Here is a 17,939-nt window from a genome sequence, read left to right on the forward strand (position 1 = left end):
TCTCAATGTTAAGTAATGGTTTTAATTTAGTCAACAACACCTAGGTGATGCCGATAAATGACAAATTTGATAAAATAGGAATTTCTCATGAACTTATATTATCATATTAAAGACTGATCCCAATGTTTAAATAGTACCACAATAATATTATCATAAAACTTCTGCACACATTTGTGATCAGGAAAATTAGTTTACCGAGCATTCTGTATAGTTAGTTGCTGACTCCTTGCAAATAATGCGATGACCTTCAGAGCAACAGAATTTCCATGTATTAATATTCACCCCTTACATCACACTAAATGGCTATAGCTATGTGACAAAACAAGAATAAATTCAATGCCTACATTGCTATCGAACATGTTACCTCCATGATTGTAAGGTGCTCACAGCCAACGCCTTCATTCAGCCAAAGAGTAGACAAGTTTATTGTGACTTAGTGCCACCGGAGGCATTAGAGAGGGCGCTTTAAAAAATTGCAAACACTGTTTTCTGAGTTCTGATCCACTTTGCCATCCAAAACTTTTTTTTTGCTTAGCTCTTTGTGCGGTTGGAGGCTTGAGAGAGGGCGCTTTCATAAATTGCACACAGTGTTTTAGATTCAGGACGCCCTTCTAAAATCTTGCTAATTATTGATTTGTGATTTCTAAATTATGGAAGTTAATAATTGATATATTCATAATTGATAACACATTCCAAATGCTCTTTCTACATATAGAAATAAACATAGACATGCTTCCAAATGAGTATGTAATTCTTAAAGATGTATATATACATTCATTGCATGTATTGCAGTCTATATCATTAAGCATGGTGTTCTTCCTTGTCTATTCTAACAAAAGTGAGATTACATTTAACACTTATTAACCATGGAGAGTATTCTATACACTGTCAATCCATGATAATGTAGAAGTTGTAATAAAAACAAGTAGCAATTTTTATACAACGGAATTATCATCAAGCACCAATAAAGTTAAAGAATAGAGTTCAGGCTTTAGCAAGAATTCTGGGTACTAATCATGGGCAAGTATATGACAATCTTAAACGTAATCATGCAAGTCCATTTAGTATTCATTGTGATGGAGCCACTACAACATGAAGGGGGGTTTTAAGACAATTTTTAACTGAATTGTCGTAACTTGAGACAAAAAAAAAGTTGTGTATTGTCTTGTCTTTAAGTGAGTGTCTTAAACTATTGTCGTAAATTATTGTCTTATAAAGACAATAAGGAACAACGCTATTATTGTCTCTTACAGACAATTTTAATTGTCTTTATAGAAACAATTATGTCTTTAATCTCACTTATTATCTTTCTAAAGATGATTAGAGAGAAGATGGTATAAAATAATAAATTTAAAAAATAATATTATTTAATATAAACTGCAATATAATTAATGAAATCATGTTAAGGCACGATGGATTCGAACCACCATCCCCCTGCTTGTAATGCAAGTGCTCATCCATTGAGCTAGCACCTTTTAGAACAATGAAAATTAAAAGTCTAAGGTTTTGCAAATATGAGCTACAAGAAGGGAGCAAGATAAATTTATTCAATGAGTTGGAACATTAATGGTGAGTTGAGACTTACATGTGGATAGATGGCACTCAAGGTTGCTAGTTCATCACACAAATGTTTGAACAAATTAGATGGAGCTTAAACTTGTTTTAAGTGTAAACCATAAATCATGATTTCAAATTTTGATTACAAGATTTTGATAGTTTTAAAAACATGAATTCTAATTAAAAAACCTTTACAGGTATATTCTCTATATGTGCTGAACTGGGGCTTTGAAAACGGGTATGCACATACAACAATAGAGAGAGATTTTAGCTGCAGCTGATATGGTACACCTATACACTTGATGTGGAAGCAAAGGTAGGCATGTCAATTGGTTTTCATCACCACTTATGCCAAGATGAAAGCCTTTAAAACTAATTAATTTATTAAATCAATTGTAAATCATTGCATTCCAAGAAGACCATTCAATTTCAATTCTAAACATGACAATACACATCAAGTAGAAGTTGAATTGCCTTAGGGAGGACACATTGCAGAATTTTTTTTTTTTTTTAACTTAAAAACAAGCCAGTTCCAATCTAATAAAAGAGGGAAATGCATTGGAAATTAGGCAGGTTGTTGTGAACAAGAAAGAGAAGTGGGATTGTGGGGTAATGAAAAGGAGATGTGAGGAAGAAAATACCTAAGAAGGGTACAGTAAGAGGGAAAAAAAAACCCAGTGCCTATGGATTAACAAGTGTGTCACAAGACTAAAACAAAGGAAATAGAAAGACAAGAATGCATACAAGAAAAAATTACAAGAATGCAAGAAGAAGAATGTGTGGTTGAAGAAAGACATGGATTGTGTTTCTTGTTTGGATTCATTGTGGATTATGGAAATGTGAATCTTTGTCAAAGACAAATTTTAGAGTTCAATTTGAACCGAGCTTGATCAAATCTCTATGGATGCATAGGGATTTCACACTATGAGTAATTTATACCAAATACTTGCTGGTTTAAGTCAAGCATTGCCATTCCTATTTGGAGGCCAATGTATGTGAATGGTTTTGACAAGATATAAATGCTAGTTTTAGGTTTATGGGTTTCTATAGCAACAGTAGAATCCATTTAATCAGATAAAGTAATTTTTAACCAACCTGGTGTGTCTTTAGTTCCAGAAGTTGATGCTCCAAGCAAATATAGTTATCGATGTGATATTTGTAGTCTTAAAGAGATTGCACTTTCCCAATCATGAATTCCTACACAAAACAATGCATACCTAATTGTAGTCAGTCCATGAAAACAATTTGTAGTAATGCATATACTCATATAGCTTTATTTTAAATAATGTAAGAAAGAAAAATACCCACAATGAAAACTTGAAATATATTGGTACCCACAACTTGAAGTTTTTGTACCTTCGATAAAATCACTCTGGTTCCAACATGTTTATTAAACCACCCAAATATATTGTCTGATTTATGAGCTCCAAAAAAATCTGGCCATTTTCTTCAATGTAGATCAAATATCTGTCAATTTTTATTGTTTTATATATCCACCCAGCTCCCCATAAAAGTTCAGCCTAAGAGAACACCAACAAAAATAATTTCAACTAATATTTTACTATAGCATAATCTGAAAGCATACCACATTTATTTACTTTTACCCCTAACCCAGAAAAAGAGAAATAAAATGGACAGACTGTTTACTTAAGTGAGTTACTGTAAGATCCTTTATGCCTATTAGTGAAATCAAAAATCTAGAATAGGGAGGTTGATGACCTACTCAAAAAATAGAATTTAGTAAAGTTAGATCACTATCTGGTTGACATATTGAGGGATTAAGGATGTTTCAACTGGCCTCTAAATATGAAGACCAAAATAAGGGACTGGAACTTAGCATGCTCTGGCAACATCTTCGAAAAAAAAAAAAAATTGAAGATGAACTTATATAGTGGAATAGTCACATTATTGCTAACGGTCTGTCGACTGAAGTTCATGACATTTAGAAGGATTTATAGGACCAGCTTGAGGAGAGGAGATTTTGCTTAGGGAAGAGATTTATTGGCGACAGAGGTTTGATTTTTTCATGCTTCAGTTTAGGTTAGAAGACATTGTAATACAATATTTCAGATCGAGGATGCCTTGGACAAGTTATTAACTAAGGATAAGGATATTCAAAATGAGGCAGTTCTTTTTTTTTAAGATCTTCTCAATTTAGATGAACCTAGATAGGATAATTCTCCTCTCCTAAATTGTATTCCAAAACTTGTTTCAGATCAGCAAAATGCCAGATTGATGAGACCCTTTACCTTAGAAGAAGTGAGGAATCAGCATGGGTGTAGATAAGGCACCTAGCCCAGATGGTTCTTCCCCCCTATTCTTCCAAGAGTGTTAAAATTTCTTGGGGAGAGATATCCTCCTAGTTATTGAAGAAGCAAGAATCCATGGAGGGATACTCAAACAATTAAATAAGACTTTCATCACACTTATCCCTAAGTCTACTCAACCAAAGTCCTTTGCTGATTTCAGACCAATCTCCTTATGTAAAACAATATATAAGATCTTCACTAAGGAAATCTCTTCTAGATTGGCTGAAATCATCCAAAATGTCATCTCAAAAGAAGAAGGTGGATTTTTTCTAGGAAGAGAATCTTTGGAGGGAGCATTGATTGCTCATGAAGTTCTACACTCGATCAATTCAGAGGGTCTTTCGGCAATGATTCTGAAGCTAGACATGTTGAAAGCGTATGACCGGGTTCATTGGGAATTTTTAAGGGAACTTTTAGAGAAGATGGATTTTCATAGGGAAATGGATCAAGTAGGTAATGAAGTGTATTTCGGGAGCTAAATTTTCAGTCCTAATTAATGGCTCTCCATGTGGCTCTTTTTCGTCATCTCATGGGATCATACAGGGGGACTCCCTTTCTCCATTTCTTTTCATCATCCTTGCTAAGAGTTTGAGTAGGTTAATTAGCATAAAAAATCCTTGGGCCTATGGGAAGGTGTTCCCATTTGCCAATTTTTGTCTCTAACTCATAACTTATTTGCAGATGACTCTATGTTATTTGGCAAGGGAAACTTAAAGGAGGCTAAGGCTATCAAGAATACCCTTTTAGAATAATGTTGCACTTCAGGACAAAAATTGAATGTCTCTAAATCCAAAATTTTCTTCTTTAATGTAAAACAAGTGTGAAGAAGGAAATTCAGAATCTTTTGGGTTTTGAGGTCACTGAAACTCTATGTAAATACCTAGGCATTCCTCTCTTCCAAGGTAAATGTAAAGTTGAGCATTCAAATCATTCAGAATCAGATTGCTTCTTGGAAGGCTAAATGGTTATCCCTAGCTAGGCAGATCCTCTTGGTAAAATTTGTCCTCTCTTCCATTCCAAACTATGTAATGTTAGTCTTTTTAGCCCCCAAAGGAGTTCTAGATTCAATCAAGAAGTGTCTCAAGAATTTCATCTGGAAGGGGAACCTTGATGAGAAGAATAGGATAGCATCAGTCTCATGGGATAAGATGTGCACACCAAGAACCCATGGTGGGGTGTGGATTCAAAATATTGGTGAGAGGAATATTATATTGGGAGCAAAGTTGACATGGAAGCTGTATGAAAAACTCATCAGTCTTATGGGCTAGGATAATTAGAACAAAATACTTAGATTCAAATGCTTGTGAAAGAATATTTACTATGATGAATCCCCCTTTAGGGTCAGGAATGTGGAACTTCGTGGTTAGATGTAGGGAGACCTTTCTTACCTACCTTTCATGGGTAGTTAATGTTGGAGACTAAGCCCAGTTTAGGGCATATTCTTGGAATGGTCTCCCTCTGATCTCCTCCTTGGGCAGATTTCCTAATGCAAAAATTGCCTTGTGCAATTACAGTTGTAGAAAGTTCCAACTCACAAACAATACAAGATTCTGAATTTGAATCAAGGTTCACATAGCCTTCAGGATTCTCAAATTCAACATCCTTGTCATTTTGCAAAAAATAAAACCAGATTTTCTCAAGCACCAATTGTCATTTCAAACAAAGTGAATGTTTTGGCAACAAATTCCCATGATGGCATCTAAGTGATGCAATCGGCCTAGCACCACCATTACATGGTGCATCAATAATTTTCCACAGCAAGCATTACATAGACCTAAAATAAAAAATTACAAGTGCATACCAAATTTGGGAAATCTCTATTTTTTTCATATGCAACTTTAACAGTCGTTCTGAAAATTTAAATCTAGTAATTGCAGTGCTCATAATTCCATTTCAATCAATCCCTGCCATGAAGGATCCCATATATATGCATTTGAACACTCCATGCAAAAGGCTCATTTTGGGGAGGAAATGGAAATCTCTATTATTTTAGACTCAGATTTTGCAACTTTATAAACAAAGAGCACATAATAATCAATGGCAATCTCTGCCATGCAATGCCCTTACAAGAAAATTACTTTTAGTAAAACAGGAAATCTCTATTTTTTTCAGAGTAAAATTTTATAGCTGCTCTAATTCCCCGAGAGTCTACAGTTGAAATCAGAAAATGTAAAACAACCAAATGCAATACTCACTATATAAAAAATTGCATAATGACTTCCATACTTTGAGTGTGTCTCTATGACTTCCATACTTTGAGGGTGTCTATATGCTCTATCTCAATGATTCCAATGGGAATTATGTTAAACAGTTCATGTGCCTCTATGAAATATTTGTAGATTATATTTAAATCTTAATTTTTGACTCGTGGCTATACACAACAACAACATTTTAATATCATTCCTCAATGTCTTTTGACATAGAGAAATTAGTCACATAGTGGAGTGGAAGAGTGTTCGTACACCCTTGGCATAATCAGATCAGCTATCTTGGGGGTGGGCACAGTATACAGCAATCACAATATGATTTATATTTCCACCATGCTCCAATCATTTCTCATACTATCATCGTATGATGTAAATTGTTATCACTGGTCCTTATTTTGAATGTCTAATCACTTAATGAATTCGAGCTTGAGCTTTTGGGGTTCCTAGTGGTATAATTTACAATCTTCATGCATTCATTTGATAAGAATTATCACGATGATTCAGGACACAAACTAGTCTATGTTATTAAATCACCTCCTTATAGATTAATGTTGTTCATGCATGATTGCTATTTTTATAAGAGTTCCCTCTAAGTTGTGAGATCAATGACTACTCCACCAAATCTTCAACATTATCACTAAAATGGAGGCCCTAAAATTTTGCAAAAATTTGGGCTCCATCACACATAAGATCCCTAACTACAACCTCAAATCCTAACATGATATTAGGCAACTAAAGGAAATATTTTCTCGACCCAAAACCATAGTCCTCTATACATCTCCTCATCAAGTTCCAAACAAGAACCTGATCTATCACTGTCAAGGGATCGATAACAAAGATGTCAGCATATCTAACTTTGAATTCAACTAACCATGCAGAATATTTGTGATCGCCAACTAAAACATTATTAATGAAACTCAAATATGCCAACAATCTTGACTCACTACAATCAACCAATCATCATTTGGAAGCATGCATACTAACATTGTGAAGTGGTTCCAATCAAAATACTCTCCCAAGTGGAAGTGGTAAATAATTGAACTATACCTAGAAAATATCCCATAATTGATTGCGCTAATATCTACAAGAGTACAAATCAATCTACCCATAGGTTGCAACTACTGTAAACAATATAGAAAAGCTAAGGGAGTAATAAAGAATATACTAGAAGTAGCTAAAGTATCATCTCCTATGATCAAAACACCTGTACTAACCAGCCACATCCATAAAATATAGAATTGTTGATCAAAAGAAACCAACCAACTCATCAGTCAATCAAGGATTCAAGTCAAACATTGGCTGATTAAAAAGTGGACAAAGGTGCTAACAAGCATTGTAAAAACTCCAAGGGCCTCTATCCATAACATAGTGAAGTTCACTATTCTGAACCTATAATAAATGTAAACTATCAAACTTACAACACAAACCTTCATAAGATGAACTCCCCAAGTTTGAAAGATCTAAAATAAACTATATCTACTATTGCTCATGCTTAAAATCAATGACTATATATGGTGTGGGAGCACTTGGACTGACAAGCAACCAGTGCCACACAAAAAAACTTCTCATTTTATCTTGTTTCAGTTCAAAGGACTCGCAAGCTTTATTTCAGGACTAAAATTTTATTAGATTTTATACTTACAACCACCCTAATAAACATTTATGCAAAATTTGGATGTGTAGACAAGACACACAAGTTGTTTAATAGAATTTGTCAAAAGATGTCATTTCATGGATTGGGAATGGAATGATTGAGGAAAATTTAAAATAATTGTCAAGTGTCAAGCCAATTCCAAAAACAAAATTGTCAACATCCTCCAATGTCTGCCAAGGCATAAAATCAATTATTAGAATTGCTTGAAACAAACACAGTAGTTTACATATGTTTCCATACGAGGAGAAAATAAATTGTGTTGCGAAACCAACAATTGCAACACAAAACCAGGTTATGAGTCTTGGAAAGTGAATGCAAGTAGTTGTGAATGGTGGAAAGTTAAGGTGGTTGTGAATGGTGAAAAGTGAATGCAGATGTCTATTAGAAATAGTAACACGAGAATACAGAAAATAAATTTATGAGCATATTGGTGGTGGTAAAAAAATTGACAAGACCAAAAAGTAGTTATACTAATTATTCACTCATAAGCCCCAATTATTTTCTAAGATTTTGGTTATGTACAACAACACTGTGCTCTAAATATGGTATGAAGTAATTCCAATGATCACAAGATATCTACACGGCTCTGCATGTAAAAGGTAGTAATTATAAATAGCTCAAGCATCATACCCACAGGTCTTGCAACAAAATAAATGTAACAATGGTAAAATGTGGAGGAACAAAAAAAAATGTCCCAGTTGAGTTCATGGAGTCATGCCATCATTGTCTCTATTCATTGTTCTCTCTCTCCAAACTTCATAATTGGAGATGCATTTAAATATAAATGTGGAAGTAATGACAAAGCCCACCAAACTTTAAATCTTGAAAGGTTTTATGGTCTGAAGAATCAAATGAGATAGTTTGTAGGAGCACGTCCAAGATGTGTTTAGAACATAGTCAAATTGTAGATCAACAAACAAATTTCTAGTTTGGTTTAGTGTTCCAAAGAAATTCCAATGTTTGTGCAATTCGTAAAAAACATTTTCATTAAAAAAGGGAGGGGGAAGCAGTTTATAAACTTTGAAAGGAATGTCACATCAAGAAAGAAAAGAAATGACCCAAATATGCACAATATAGACTGGTAGGACAATGTCAAATGAAAGATTCCCAAATACTGTGAACACATGTTGAAAGAAAGAAAGAAATAAAGGGGGTTTTATAGTCCACGACACTATGCCATAGTTTTTGGGTTTACGTATGGTGACAGTGATATGGGACTACCTTGTACTCTTTTTTGAGAGGCGCTTGGCACTACAAACGAGGCGTACATACCCATCCCCCAGTGGGATTTGAACTTGTGAACTCTCTTTCAAGAGTACAAGTTCTCCACCACTAGGCCAATTCAGGCTGTACACAAAGGATGCAACTGAACCATTTGATTAGATTCTTCCAAAGAGAAATGCAACTCCATTAAAGAGAATGATAGTACCATGCCCAACTAAGAAAAATAATTCTTAAATAGCTCAAGTAATAACTGAACTTTGTGTCAAGAGTTTGTCTTACAATTCATGTTTGCAATAAATACACAAAGGATGCAACTGAACCATTTGATTAGATTATTCCAAAGAGAAATGCCACCCCATTAAAGGGAATGGTAGTACCATGCCCAACTAAGAAAAATAATTCTTAAATAGCTCAAGTAATAACTGAACTTTGTGTCAAGAGTTTGTCTTACAATTCATGTTTGCAATAATATTTTTGACAAAAAAAATGTGAACTGGATGCAAGTAAAATGTAGAAATTTTTTTGTCGATCAAATGCCCCAATCAGCAGTAAAATATAAGCTCACCTTGATCAATTAGTGGGCAGACTGTTATCCAGTATGCAGAGGTGAGACTTTTAAAATTCATTGGTCAATAAGATCGCCAACCTTCCGGCAAATAGTGTGAGCACGGTGCTGAAGAATTTTTCCATGGCCAAGCTTTAAACTTGGATGTTGAAATAACAAAGCCATCATAGTAATTCCCATGTCTTGCTTACAAATACAAAACATATGCATCTGAACTCGCTAATTAGTTTTCAAGGTTCAAGTTCTGTAGTTTAGCCTAATCAAACTCTAATATGCAACAATTTACTAATTTGTGCTGATGCATTAAAATATTGTGCGCCGAGAAATTTATTAATAGACCACATAATAGTTACTCAATATTGCATTGCTAGGCAAAATACTTGTTTACATTAGCTCTGAAAATAAAATTCAAATTTTCATTATACAGTCTGAGTTGGCCTAGTGGTGGAGAACTTGTACTCTTGAAAGAGAGGTCACAAGTTCAAATCCCACTGGGGGGTAGGGTATGTACGCCTCGTTTGTAGTGCCAAGCACCTTTCGAAAAAGAGTACGAGGTAGTCCCATATCACTGTCACCATATGTAAACCCAAAAACTATGGCATAGTGTCGTGGACTATAAAACCACCTTTCCTTTCCTTTATAATGGGAGTGAAGAATCTTTTTGATACTTGGAATTTACACCAAACTCACGAACCAAAGCAACTCATCCAGTCCTAGGCACTTCACAAATGCCATAGGTCTCAAGTAATAACTGCAATGCGAACATTTTCTCCAAGTCTCTTGTGAAAGTGTAACGTTGTGATATGATATATCAACGAGCTTTTCTCGAAATATGTTAGCAATGTCTAAGATATCTCTATGCACACTGCTATTTGCAACAACCTTGAGAAGCATCAGTTCTCTTTCTACAAATGAAAAATGTGTTATATCCTAACCTAGCTTTGAGAAAATCAACAATTTTATATAATTTTGAAGTAGCTTCCCAATGGAATTACTTGTTCCAGGAACAACAGTAGTTATTCATGAAGTTCGTCCCTTCTCTGCATGACCTACAACTAGGCTCTAAATATTGTAGCCTCTGTGAGAAAAACCACCAGTGACAATATTGAGAATTCCACGAGCATCATTCACCATAATGGACAACATGTGAGAGCATAGTCTAGTAGAGTCTTCATAAGTTTCACCCATGAACAAAATAAGTTGGGTACACCTTCTGAAAATTTTAGGTGGTCCAACACTTCAAGATTTTCAATTAAATCCATTCATTTTATTTTTTGAACCATATCAAGACTTTCTTTAACAGTTGTTACTAACAATGGGAGCATGGTACAATATTAGATATTAGAGTTGTTAACTAATATTTCTTGGGGGATTACTTAAGGCAAAACCCCATCTGCATTTAGATCCTGGTTGAATGAAGTAATATCACCGAAGCAACTTCAGTTGGGCTTATAGAAAGTGTAAATAAAATCTCCAGACAAAACTAGAGGTGAATTTGTTTCGGCATCCTATACATAATCCATTAAGTGGTGATAATGAAAACTTAAGAAGTATCGAGTTTCACAGTGATGCTACTTCTCTTCATTGGACTACTAGTTAATGTTATATGACAAGTATAATGTTGGTAACGTAGTATGTTCTTTCAAAGGGTTGTACTTGCTAGATTTGTCAAATCCCTATTTCAACTCAAGATATTGAAAGCTATAATTTTTAAATTTCTTATGATTTTATTTTTGAACCCTTCCTAACTACTTGGGTGCCACTGTAAAGACATGTCCCAAGTTAACTTGAGGATTCCTTGTTAACAGAGTTAAATAAAACATTTTCATGGTACTTATAGTTGTGTTAATAATTGTTGTTATTATCCTTGGTATAGAAAATAACCTAGCACAACAGTAGAAAAAGGTAGCCTTCTGCTTAAAGAAAACCCCTGCATTGGCATCGATACCACATCTATTTGGGGTTGTAAACTCTTCAATTTTCTTAGGGTTCTTCTTGACATTGCACATCTCAGTTATTCCTTTGACTACAATTGGGTTAGTCTACAAAGCATGCATATGAGTAAACCAAATTATAAGAAAATAATTTTAAAAATATATTCAAACGAGTCCCTTTAAACATCTTAAGTTCAAGGTTTCACCACATTTTAATTTTTATAGAATCTTTTTCATAGTTAAAGCACTAACTAAGCACGAGTTGTTCAAGTTTGTGCATACTTGTACACACGTTCACCTTCTACAACACTTCAACAATGGCTTATGCCTACAAAAGACTAGATATCATGATTAATATCTTAGGGTGTTAACTTAAGACGCTTTGCTTGTTATGTATGCTTCTATTCTAGCAGTTGAGGGATCCCAATAACCTTGGTTGTTTGGGGAGGTTTTGAGGTTGTGATTCATTGGCCTTAAATTTTAGAAAAGACAATTTATGGGAGGGGAGAGGTAAGAAAAGGGTTCATTGGCCTCGTATGTTAGTAATGATCTTTTGGAGGCTAGGGTTGGGCATTGTGATGTGGCCTTTGATGTTAGCAAAGGTTCTAGACCAAGTTGACTTCCTTCTCAAATTGTTCATTATGAAATTTACAGCGATACAGTTTTTACCTAAGAGTTTTCTAAATTCTGCATTGACCCAGGCCAGAAGGCTTGCTTCAGACAATGCGTTCAATCTCCATCTCCAACTATGGGTGCTCTTCATCCGCTGTATTCTTCATTAGGGCAATTTTTTTTTACTTGGTTCTCATGGTTAAGAGTTAAACTACTTGAAGTCTATACCTTCTCTTTATGTACAACTTTTTAGTGCTTAATGTTTGATTAATTTCAGTAATCTAGGGCCTTTTTACTTGAGCACTTCCCTATTGTAATTGAGTATACTCTTATAACCTATTAATGCACTTTGTTAATATTTGGACGTTAATAAATTGTCTTTCTTTAATTCCATATTTGTCTCTCACAGTCTATTGTGTTTCCAATTATACTTTCACCGTGCTTACCTAAATTTAACTAGAATCTCTATCTCAAGATTCTTTTTTATGGCACACCTAGTTATTAACTATTTTTTTGACCATTTATATTTTTTTCATGTTTGTAATTCGGTTGTTAAGTTTACTGAAGGGGGATCATCCTCTGCTAAACATCCAGAACGTAATCTCGATAAGAAAATGGAAAATGTAAAGGGTAGCTAAAAGACCAAACCTTATAGAAAATCCTTTTAAACAATTTGAGCATTTGGTAAAATGTCACAGGCAACCTGTTGATGGGGACATTGGTGAGAGTGAAGAATAGAATGGGGAAATTCTATGAATAAAAATGTAATTTTTCTCATTGTTTTGAAAAAAAAACATCCCAATTTTTGAAAGAGATTTTTAGAAAACTCTAGACTAAAGAAATGTAAAGCTCTTAGAATTGCATTCTGATCCTCAAGGATATCATATAAATCCCTCCAAGCCATAAGTGGTCATATCAAGAAGTCAAAAAAATCCCCTTTTATTTTTCCTTCTTTAGAAGACAATCAATCTGTAAGAAAATTGAAAACTCACCGGTAGTTTGTATCTACAAGCAAATCACAACAACCCCCAACTTTGGAAAATTGGGAAAAAATAGAAACACAAAGCTCTTGACCTTGAACTTGGCCTCAACACCATCAGTATCCACTATTAGTGTTGGCCTCAACACTCTCTTTTGGACTAACTGCTAACGTTCCTCTTCGAGATTCGTGACATGGCTTAACCACCTCCTGTGTTCTATAAGTCTAGTGGTTGTATCAGGCATTAACAAGTCAATCTTTTGGTGCAACGACAACCTTAACTTGTAACAAGTAGTATCAAAGCCTTGGATCACGAGTTCGAATCTTGGGAGGTCTCCTTCATTCCATTGGTGTGGAACCCTCGATGCTAAAGGGGATATTGTTGACTTGGTGGTCAGCCCTCTTTTGGGAATCACAACATGGCTTAACAGCCTCTCGTGGATTTGGTAAGTCTGGTGTTTGTGACATTCATTGATAGCTTGAACTTTTGGCGCAATGGCAAAATACCAACAATTGGTATCATACCTTGGTCACAGGTTCGAATCTCCTTGGGTAATGCTAAGGGGGGGATTGTTGGACTAACTGCCAATGTTCCCCTTCGAGACTCGTGACATGGCTTAACTGCCTCCTATGTTGTATAAGTCTAGTGGTTATATCGGGCATTAATAGGTCGATCTTTTGGTGCAATGGCAACCCTAGCTTGCAGTAGTCTCAATGTCTACCTATACCACTTCCAGGAATACTAGATCTAAGAGCTGGATTAGTGGAAACCCTGGTGCCTAGTCATGAAACACATGCAAAATTGTGGAAGAACGAAGATTTAACATAGAAATTAAAAACTATGCTCCTATGTAGCCAAAGCAAGGTTGGCCATGATGATCCCTCCCACCATTGATGCAGTTGATGATGCCTCAATCCTTGGCACTAACTACAAATGAAGAAATTTTTGTTTGAAGAACAAGGAGCAGACCATTAGTTCGTGCAACAGCACTGGCAGTTGACATTGGTGATTGGGAGGGGATTTTGAAAGAATCTTTCCTAATATCAAAAGCTATTCGACAAAGCATATTGAGCTCAGATTATTTGAAAAACATCTTATTCCTATTGGCAAGGTCACCGGGAGATCGGGAGACTTGGAGGTCTATAGTACTGGTACTAGTACCAGTACGTCAATTTTTCAAAAATAGGAGAAATAGGAGATGGGGGTACTTGGAGACGGCAAATTTTTTTTAATAGTTTAAAGAGTCTAATACAAAATACAAAATTTGAAAACTATAAAACTAAAAGACTAAAGCAAATAATAATAATAATGTCACATTAATATAGAGTCAAATATTTCAAAACACGTATAATCACAATATTGTATCTCATTGGTCTTAATTTTTGCATTAAAAACATCAAAATGAGGGCTAGAATATATAAAACTATTTAATATTATATTTTACATATATATATATATATATATATATATATATATATATATATATATATATATATATATATATATATATATATATATATATATATATATATATATGTTAGGAGACTTCGGGGAGACTTCACTTTTTGGATTAGGAGACTGGGAGACTTCATGGGACTTCATCATGAAATCTCCAACCTTTTTTGAGGTCTTCGAGGACACGAAAAGTCTCTGAGACGTGTCTCGGAGACTTTTAGGGAGGAGACAGGTCTCCACAGTATGTTGAGTCTACTAATAAGCTAAGTTGAGCTCAAATTATTTTTGCACTAAGGCAAAAACTCTTCCTTTTTCTAATAGTGTTCTAACATCCCAAATGCCACAGAAACATAATGTTTATTGTTAACTATCATATTGTAAAGACTGCCCCTGCAAAACAAATGCCACATCAGCAATCTCTGTAATATGCGAAAAAATCAACGAGAGTCAAAGTCTTTTGAATATTGACTAGTAAAGATTAGTCGATTAACTATCATTAATTTTACTAGTCAAGATTAGTCGATTAACTATCATTAATTTTACATATATGCTTAAATTTAAAAGAAACTGTAAATTCATTACCAAATTACTAATACCAGAAACCAGATACCAGGTGGTATAACCATGGCGACCAAGTTGAAAAGAGCTCCAGAACCTGTCTAAGAACACAAGGGCGAGAATATTGTAGGAGTGCTTTACCACCCTACCACGAAGCTGTTAAGCTTCCCCGAAATCTTTCCTGACATGAAAGATACCCAGCCCGGAAACAAGGGGGACTAAACAGGTAAAACCAAGAAGGTAATGGAATTGTGCAACATATTGTCTATATTTCAATCAGACAAGTAACACATCTTTGCAAGGCAAGTAACACAAATGTTATATTTCAATTTATTACATGGGAAAAATAATTAAGCTCAATAAGTTTCCTTCTCATATATCCACTAGAAAAACCAAATCACATGTTAAAAAAAAAACTCCTTCCATAAATTTAGACCCCACCACATAATGGTAAGATAGTAGAATCACTCTCTTATTGACTCATAGTTTATTTCAATTAAATCATGTCACTGACCCCTATCCATACTTAAATGTCTCTAGATATCTAATTCAGGGTAGACACTACTCTTAATCCAAATATTTATTCCACAGAATTGTTGGTATGAAACTTTAGAAGAACTCATAAGATTACTATTTTCATATGGTTCAATCATTATACAGAATTTATATTGAGGTCTGTCTCATTTTAGAAAGAATTGAAACAATGCTGTGTTTTTTAACATATATTGATTTCAGCATTTGAAAATTTAAATAACTGAGTTTTCAATACAACACTTAGGAATCTTTATAGACTTAGACCCAGAATAGCTTTGCATTGTGTATTAAGCAATTTCAAACGCACAGAACATTTTTCACAAAATGAAACAGGGAGTATCTGTCCTGTCACCTGAAGAGACTTGTTGTCGTTACAAAATTACTAAGACAGTAAGATAACAATAACTGCTACCACATCTGCCGACCAGGCATAACAAGATGTTTAAGGGCTCTAGGGTTAGATGCACTTAATATTGATAAAAGTAATGGATGCAGCAAATCTCAAACATTTAGATCACCTAGAGGGCCTTAAGATAAACCAGGTCTTTTTTTTAGCCCATTATGTGAAATTAGTCAAATACAAACTACGGCCACACTGCATCCAATCCATAAGTAATGCAGGAGAGCCTTGAGCTAAACCAAGAGGAAGCTTAGAACCTTTTTGTGAAGCTAAGCCAATGTCAAACATGCCTAGATTGCATACAATCCAAAATTTGAACATGTGGCCATCTCCATGTTGCAGTCATAGGTTATCAACAACATTTGATCATAAAAGATAATAAAATGAAATCGTATCACAGTTTTAAACAAGATTCAAGCATGATAATCCAGCTGCAACCAGGGATACAGAAAATAAAATGGCAGGACATGGGTAAGGGCAATGAAACGGCAAAAGACAACATGCAAATGTAGTTGGCAAGAAACTCTCCAACTCATGTAACTTCATTTCGTAAATGCACTTTCAAAAAAAAACTGGGACAGGGGCAAATTTTGTGCTTACCTCTAAAAGAGAGCAGATGATAAAATTACTATTTGAAACAGTACTAACGCGAATCACCACTTAGTGTGCGCCTCATCTCTCTCAAAGACTAATGGAAATCTTAATTCACTCACAAAGACAATTCACCACTCTACTTGTTGAAAAAGTCATAAGCTTCTGTTGTGTATTCTTTTTTACTGAAAGCCATCAGCTACGATGTATGGTTTAGGTAAGGCATTGAAGCGTCCTTTTATTGCACTGTCACAGTCATGCTCTGTGACATGCTCTTTGATTTAAGAAAGGTAAAAAGCAATGGGAGGCTGGTCATGGATAGATAATTGACCTCCTTTCTGCCCTGCCCCCCTCCCCCCTCCCCTTGTCATTGAACGGTTGTTTTCTTAGTTATGTAACTGATTCTTTTTATAACAACCGACTCATTATCCCTAATACATAATTAAATTAGTTAACATAGTTTCATAGTTCAAGAAAATGAATCCACGTAGGAAAGAATTTCCATTTTATTTGGGATTCAAATGGAGTGGGTTGTGACACATATCCTTAAGAAACTACAAAATAAATGTGTCATATCATATCAGAACATCTATAGATTTAATTTGTTTCAGACAATGTAAATGTGAATTTGATAATAATTTGAAGGAAAATACAAAAAAGAATGGAAAGAAAAGTTAATTATTCAACAATTTTCCAGGTGTGAATTTGATAATAATTTGAAGGAAAATACAAAAAGAATGGAAAGAAAAGTTAATTATTCAACAATTTTCCAGGTCATACTATTTGTTAAGAGAAAGAATCTAGAGATGGTCATGTCTCATCTAATATATAATATAGTTAAACCTAACCTATTCATTCCCACTCAAACCTATAGATTTTATAAAAGAAGAGAGAAATCAATTACAGAGAAAGGAATATTACCCCAAAAAAAATTGAACATCGATATAACCCACTGAATGATCAGCATGAAAGGAAAACCGAATTCTCTGTTTTGAAAAAGTGTACTCTATTTTTTGAATGGTAGAGAAAAGAAATTGCGTTTGTTATTTTACCACATTATTAATGTGAGCTTCTATGTTTTATGTGGTATTTATGACATAAATTTGATGGAATAGTTAATATATTGGCTAATAATTTAAACTGTCTCTTTCTTTCTATAATTTTCAATCAATACACTAATTTTTTATATAAGAAATTAAATCATAAAGCATGCTACCATGTAGTAGTAACACAATCATGAGATAAAAAGGCCACCATTAGATAATATTGATCACTATTCAGATCCATTCTGAGAAATAGAGTTTGATATTACTGACAGTGATCCTAACCATTTATGTTGTAACTGTAAGCAATAGATAC

At 34.4% G+C, this 17,939-nt stretch overlaps 1 long non-coding RNA gene and 1 pseudogene across 1 annotated transcript; both read right to left on the bottom strand.

Moving 5' to 3' along the window:
- Positions 1 to 65: 65 nt before the first annotated feature.
- On the bottom strand, positions 66 to 16,652 carry LOC149578428 (uncharacterized). The gene is made up of 5 exons (XR_016356319.1): positions 16,590 to 16,652; positions 2,914 to 3,077; positions 2,653 to 2,754; positions 365 to 568; positions 66 to 245 (listed from the first exon to the last, which is right to left on the bottom strand). It is a non-coding gene; the product is annotated as an uncharacterized LOC149578428 (long non-coding RNA).
- Positions 10,154 to 11,064, bottom strand: LOC149578429 (acetolactate synthase small subunit 1, chloroplastic pseudogene; annotated as a pseudogene).
- Positions 16,653 to 17,939: the final 1,287 nt, after the last annotated feature.

Source organism: Cupressus sempervirens, chromosome 1, assembly GCF_028749045.1.
Source record: "Cupressus sempervirens isolate cs-2001-9-10 chromosome 1, ASM2874904v1, whole genome shotgun sequence".
Lineage (NCBI taxonomy): Eukaryota > Viridiplantae > Streptophyta > Pinopsida > Cupressales > Cupressaceae > Cupressus > Cupressus sempervirens.